We start from the raw sequence: 7,446 nt of genomic DNA, 5'->3' as shown, positions 1-7,446 counted from the left end.
GAAATACAAGAGGAATAACACAAATTAAGTTAATTAACTAGAGAAAAGTGACTCTCATCAATTTCAATCTTTATCTTCTCATCATCATCAAACTTGTCTTTTCTCGGTGGTGATGGTGGAACCGCCACCCTTGGTGGCCCTCTCCCCTTCTTTTTGTTCCTAGGCCTTGCCTATTCAATTTTATTACGTTGAAGAAACAAATGTCAACTAGATTTAACTAATGATAACTAAATTATGTGGGATTAAACCTGAAATTTGACTAAATTGATGCGAGTAATGTAAACATTGAGGGTTAAATTTAGAGTGAGTTATGTATATTTAATGAGTGTTAGAATGAGAAGTTGTCATATGACAATTTTACTATTCTATAATTTTTTATAAAGATGATGTTGGCACGTTTGACGAGTACGATTAATGATGATCATCATTAATTTAATTTATAAAACGTTAAATTATAAAATATTAAACGTATAATTATAAATTAGTTAAAAATCTAAATATAATTTAATTAAAATACAATATTTATAAAACATTAGTTTTTAGGGTAAACTATATCATTGACCACCTAACTATTTACCCTTTTTACTTTAACCATTGATTTTTTAATTTTGTCAATTGGGTCACCTAACTATTTAAATATTGTCAATCAAGCCACCCGTCGTTAAATATTAACGGAGGAGATGATGTCGCAGTTAATAAAATTTGTATAATTATATATTTAGTCCTCATTACTTACACATTCTATTAATTTGGTCCTAACTTTATTTAATTCAATAAATTAATCTTCAATCTTATTGTGACATGTGTCACTGTGCGATTGAATTTTTTTCACCTAACTATTTAAATATTATCAATCAAGCCACCCGTCGTTAAATATTAACGGAGGAGATGATGTCGCAGTAATAAAATTTGTATAATTATATATTTAGTCCTCATTACTTACACATTCTATTAATTTGGTCCTAACTTTTATTTAATTCAATAAATTTAATCTTCAATCTTATTGTGACATGTGTCACTGTGCGATTGAATTTTTTTAATATTTTTATTTAATAAATTTTCCATCCAATCATGTGATGCAACGTGTCACCAATTGAATGAATGAAAAATAAATTAAATCAATAACCACTGATGGTAGGGTTTGAACAAGGGACTCAAGTTTATAACTGAGCACCCCAACCTCTAAAGTTGGACCACTAAATTTGTCTAGTATATACATAATTTGTCTAGTATATAAAACATAATTTATAATTTATAATATAGTTAATGGTAATAAATGACATTATAAGGATCAAACATGAAATACTTGAATAATACGAAAATATAAAATATATAAACAAATTTAATTGATTAATAATGAATATGTTTTATTTATATTTTAAATCACATTTAATGTAAAAATTAAAATAAAAGTGAATTTAATATGTTATAATTGAACTGTATCATTTTACATATTTTAAATTAATAAATTATATTCATATTCTAATTTTATTGAACTAAAATATATCATATCTTATATTTTAAAATATTATAATGTCGATCGAATTCTAATCTTATTTAACAACTCTATATTAAAATAGACTAATTCAATAAACAAGTTTCCCCTAAACTTTTCTTCAAATATAATGAATAAATAATAAATATAAAATTCTTACTCTAACTGAAATATAAACAAGTCTATAAATAAGTTAAAATGCTTACTACAATAATCCTTCAATTATCAGAAAAAATTTTAAGTTAACAAAGCTCTTCTTTATTTTTCAATTATAATATATTAAAATTAAAATTATTTATTTTATTTTTTCATTAAAATGATTTAAAATATAAATAAAACACATTCACATATTAATCAATTATAATATTTGTGTATATATATATCATATTATCGTATTATTCAATTATTTCATGTTGGGTTCTTTTAGGTCATTTTCCCTTTTTTTATTGCCATTAACTATATATATTATGTCGTGATAAATTTGTCATTTGAATGGCACAACTCAGTAGTAGGGCTTTTTTGCTTTCTCTCCTCACGTCTTGGGTTCAAACCCCACCAACAGCAGTTATTGATTCAATTTATTTTCTATTCATTCAATTGGTGACACACCCATTTGATTGAATGAAAATTGTATTAAATTAAATAAAAATATTAAGAAAAAATCCAATCACGTAGTGACACATGTCACCATAATTGAGGATTAAATTTATTGAATTAATTAAAAGTTATGACCAAATTGATAAAATGTGTGTAAGTAATGAAGACTAACTGTGTAATTATACAAATTTTATTAACTACACTCATCTCCTCCGTTAATATTTAACAAGATTTAAATAGTTAGGTGACCCTTGACAAAATTAAAAAATAGATGGTTAAAGTAAAAAGGATAAATAGTTAGGTGGTCATTGGTATAGTTTACCCTAAAATTAATGTTTTATAAAATTGTATTTTAATTAAATTACATTTAAATTTTTAACTAGTTTATAATTATACGTTTAGTACTTTATAATTTAACTTTTTATAAATTAATTTAATGGTGCTCATCGTTAACGATGTCATCCATGCTCGACCCGTTGTAGAATTTTTCTTATATAAAAGGATCCATCTCTTAATTTCACATACAATTTGATAAAAAAATCCTAAAAGAAAAGTTATTGTCGAAGAATAACACTAACTTTTAGAAATAATGTCTATTTTTTAGAGATTACATCCATCTAAACAAAATTACTTCAAAAAGTGTACTCCTACCACGACACATTACATCATCGCATTTCGTTATTATATGTTAATCAATAGTGCCTATATTATTTACAACAATCTATTTACTAACAATTTGAAGATATAATCAACAATGTTCGGAACATATAGTTAAAAGTTATAATAACAACATTAGATTGTGGGTTCATTTGAAGCATAGCAAAATTTACTATTCACTTCTCATAGGTAGAAATTGTTAAAAAAAAATCAGTTCAAAAATTCAATCCCCTAATTAAAAAAAAATCAATTTCCACTATCAACCATCTTAAGTTTCATCGAAAATGGGAATAAAAGTAGAAAGGGAACAATTGGTTTGAAAGTCAAGCTGGAATTAGGGTAACAATCTTTGAATCTTACAAGTTAGATCCTAGATCCCTTTTTTAATATTCTTCACTAACCTAAACTATTAAGGTGAAAATGTTTGGGTAATGTGTTAAGAAAAAATTAATTTATTTAGAGCGTTGAAGAAATTATTTGTTGAGATGATGTGTTTGTTAGTTGTTACGATGTTGGTAGGAATATATGTAGATTACCTAACGTCTTTGAAAAAACGCTTGGAAGACACGGTGTCTTATGGTTTGTTATTTTGTTAAACTTAACGTTTCGACTGCATGTAGTCTGGAAAAGACGCCGTATCTTTTAGGCGTCTTCTAAAGAAACGTAAGATAATTTTGCATCTTTCTATTGTAGCAAATACTCTATATCAGAAAATAATTTCTCCTGTCACCTTAATGAGTCAATCTTTTTCCACCAGTATATCTAAAAGAATTTTGCCAAACCATGAATGGTGTTTAACCCTTTATCAACAAATCTTATTTCAACAAACATTCTTTATTAACTTTAATTATCATTCTACGAATTGAAAAATTTTAAAATATTTTTTAGAATCAAGTTGAAATTAATATTTTAATTAAAATTTTGAGATTATATATTAGTATTTATTTTTTTAATAATTATATATTATTAATAATTTGAATTAATTATGAAAATTGATAACATTAGTGATTGTAATAATTTTTTTTAAATATTGATGTTGAAAATAAGATTCACTTAAAACATTTATAGTTTACCCAACAAAAAGTTTGCAATTAGGAACCACTTACCTAATTTTCCCTCGTATAAAAAGGCTACGCATTCTTCCGGTGGCGCAAGAAATACGTCTCTTTACAGAGGGAACGAAACAAAATCAAGAATTCGCAGAGAGAAATCAAATACCTAAAAACAGTTGAAAATGGATGTGATAAAAAACTCAGCAAATATCGTCTCGACCCATAGAGAAGGTAATAGTTCACCCTTTGGTTCTTCTAAGCATCGTCGATAACTACAATCGCGTCGCTAAAGACACGCGCAAGCGCGTCGTCGGAGTCCTCCTTGGTTCTTCCTTCAAAGGAACCGTCGACGTCACCAACAGCTATGCAGGTTTCTCCTTTCTTTTTTTTCAACAGTTTTATTTTCCCATTTATTCTTTGAATTTCTTTCTAGATCTGATTTGTTCTGTTTGCTTTAATAAATACTGTTTAGGGAAATCTTATGCTCTTATCTTTTGCGCGATTTCTGATTGAGATGTTGCTTGAGCAGAATTATAATTCATAATTATATATATATATTTAGAAAATTTTGTGTTTTAGGGTTTTTAGCTCAGATTGTTGGGTTTGAATTGAGACAGTTGTTAATTGTGTTGACCTAAATTTCCCTCTATTTTGCTTGAATTTGTGGAATTGAAGGCAAACAATGTATGTTATTGAAGATGATGCAATTAAAGAAGTATTTCAAGAAATGCCTTGGACCTCTTATGTTTTGATAATATAATTTCTTATTGTTGAGCTTGTTTTGACACTTGACTTGCATTAATTTGTATTATCGTGATTGAAGAGGTTGGATATTGAATTTTCAGTTCCTTTTGAGGAAGATGAGAAGGACTCGAGTATATGGTTCCTTGACCACAACTACCATGAATCTATGTTTTCAATGTTCAAGAGGATTAATGGTAACTAGTTTCTCAACGTAGAGTAAAGATGCTGCTACTTTAGTTTATCTATTCTCTTCTTTCTTGTTTTACTTTCATCTGTTAAGAATTAATGTTCTTTATCTCTGGATTTGTTTCGATAATTGTTTAGCCAAGGAGCATGTTGTTGGTTGGTATAGTACGGGCCCAAAATTACGGGAAAATGATCTAGACATTCACAGACTATTCCACAAGTAAGATTTTATTAATTGCTATTCTTATACTGTTCTTAACTTCACTTTGCAGTCCAATCTTTTAACCAGGTGCTTTTGATGTTGCAGCTATGCCCCAAATCCTGTTTTGGTCATCATTGATGTTCAACCAAAGAGTTGGGGATCCCCACCAAGGCCTACTATGATGTTGAAGAGGTTAAGGAGGTAAGAACAATTTTGGGATGCATTGTTTTCATTTATGGGATGGAGAAAGAGCTTGTCTGTTGAGGTGGACAGGCATCCTGATGTTAAGTGGGACTGCAACTAGTAAAGATCTTTTGCAAGAAGCTGTCACTTCTGTATGTATTTGTTGGGCATTTGTAATATGTTGGTAATGATGCAGAATGCCACTCAAAGAGCCAAAAGATTTTCGTTCATGTTCCTTCTGAGATTGCTGCTCACGAAGTTGAGGAGATTGGTATGTCAGTTGATGAAATTTTATATCTTCTCTGAAAGTTACCCTTTTTGATTAATTCTAGTTTATTGGATTTGTTGACCAATAATTTTCTTGCAATATAACTCATTTTTCACCCCCAAACAGGAGTGGAACACTTGCTAAGGGATGTTAAAGATACAACCATTAGTACACTTGCAACCGAGGTTTTATTATTCTTTTCTTTATTTACTTTCAATTCCAGTTAGTAATAAAGCTTTTACTTTGTGGAAAAATTTTAACTAAGGGATTATATATATATACCTTGGTCTTAATGACAGGTAACTGGAAAGCTCACTGCTTGAAGAGTTTGGATGCAAGGTTAAGAGAGATACGGTCTTACCTTGATCTTGTTATTGATGAGAAGCTTCCACTGAATCATGAAATACTGTACCACTTACAGGTGAACTATTTCTGCTGATAGTTGAAAGCAAAGTTAAAAAGAATTGTAGTTAAATTCAAGTTTCAGTACTTGATTGCATAAATTCCCTTGAACTTATCTACTTGATTTGTCCGGAATATTGACAACAGTGCATAGTTTTAAGCCTATTTGGGTTGGTTAATGTCTGCCTCACTAGTGTTACTGTTTTTCCATACTTAAACTGCAGGATGTGTTCAACTTGCTGCCAAATCTAAACGTAAATGAACTAATCAAGGCTTTTGCAGGTAATACAAAATCAACCATACATATCTCAAAAAATACTCAACATGCTCATGTTCTTTCAGATTAAAAGGTTATGCATTAACTTTTGAAAATCATTGATCCAAATTTTCCGCTTCTTTTGCAGTAAAAACAAATGATATGATGTTGGTTATATATCTGTCGTCTCTCATCCGAAGTGTCATTGCACTCCATAACTGATCAATAACAAGGTGAGAAACCTGCTCCCGATTCCCTGCTATATTTATACCATGCTGAAGCTTGTAGAATGTGTTTTGACTGGCAATTTGATTTGGTTTTTCAGATGCTAAACAAAGAACATGAGAAAGTCGAAGATGCTAAGCCTGCAACCGTTCCGGCTTCCAGTTGAAGCTGAATATCATCTGATATCACTTGAGAGTTCTAAACATGACAAAAGATTGAGCACAGAGTGGCTATTAACTGTCATAGGATCCTCATTCTTCAGATTTTGTATTCTTCATAGCTCAATCAGGGATATCACTAGGCTCCAGAATTGAGAGTTTTAAATCTCGGTTGTTTTTCGTACAACTATTGGACTTTACTAATGAAGTGCATCTCCATTAGCATTATGACTATGTTAAATCAATCGTATGAGTATTAGATACTGCTTTCCCCCCCCCCCTACAAGTGCTCTGGTTTTATATGAGAAGTCTTCATTTGCATTTTTCTTTATCATATTGGTGAAACAGAACTATACTACATGACATCCATGAATTTTGATGGAAATTGTTACTTGCTCAATTCACATTAATAAACAGCCGGTTGTGTCGACTGAGCTAGTGTAGATGTAGATCTTGGCAGGTTTATTTATTTATTTAGACTGTCATCTGAAAAAAAGCCCATTGGAATGGTAGATGAAACAGCGGGGATGTCTCCGCTACTTCAGCCTTAAGGAAATGCATTACCAGAAATGTTAATATTTTTTTAACATTATTTTTTTCTACTGAAAATGTTAATATTGGGTGTTACCTAAAATGTTTAACATTTCTGGTAAAGCGCTACTTAAAACATTATTTTTTTTATCGGAAATTAGTTAGCGAAATTAATATTTTTGGTAAAAAAAATAATGTTTTAGGTAACGTTTTTTCGGAAATGTTAAAAAAATATTAGCATTTCCGGTAGAGCATTTTCTTAGCCGTATATTAAAGCTGTACTTGTCGTACAGCAGAACTACCATGAAACATCATTAACCTTATGAAAGAAAAGGCTAAAGCATCCCTTCCAAGTTTCAAACCACAAACGGATTATTCCACGGGACCAACTTAGAAGCCAGCTTTTGCTTCAGCGTTTAACAAGCTGAGATTGGTGTTAAAATACCTTTCTAAACCCTCAATTTGCATTGTTGGTGTAATCTTCATGCAT

The 7,446-nt window shown here is 29.8% G+C and overlaps 1 pseudogene; it reads left to right on the top strand.

The window, feature by feature from the left end:
* Nucleotides 1-3,983: 3,983 nt before the first annotated feature.
* On the top strand, nt 3,984-6,653 carry LOC120188433 (annotated as a pseudogene).
* Nucleotides 6,654-7,446: the final 793 nt, after the last annotated feature.

This window comes from Hibiscus syriacus, unplaced genomic scaffold (assembly GCF_006381635.1).
Source record: "Hibiscus syriacus cultivar Baekdansim isolate YM2019G1 unplaced genomic scaffold, ASM638163v2 tig00004046_pilon, whole genome shotgun sequence".
Classification (NCBI taxonomy): Eukaryota; Viridiplantae; Streptophyta; class Magnoliopsida; order Malvales; family Malvaceae; genus Hibiscus; species Hibiscus syriacus.
The sequence above is the reverse complement of the archived record's forward strand: the minus strand, read 5'-3'. Positions and strand labels throughout refer to the sequence as shown.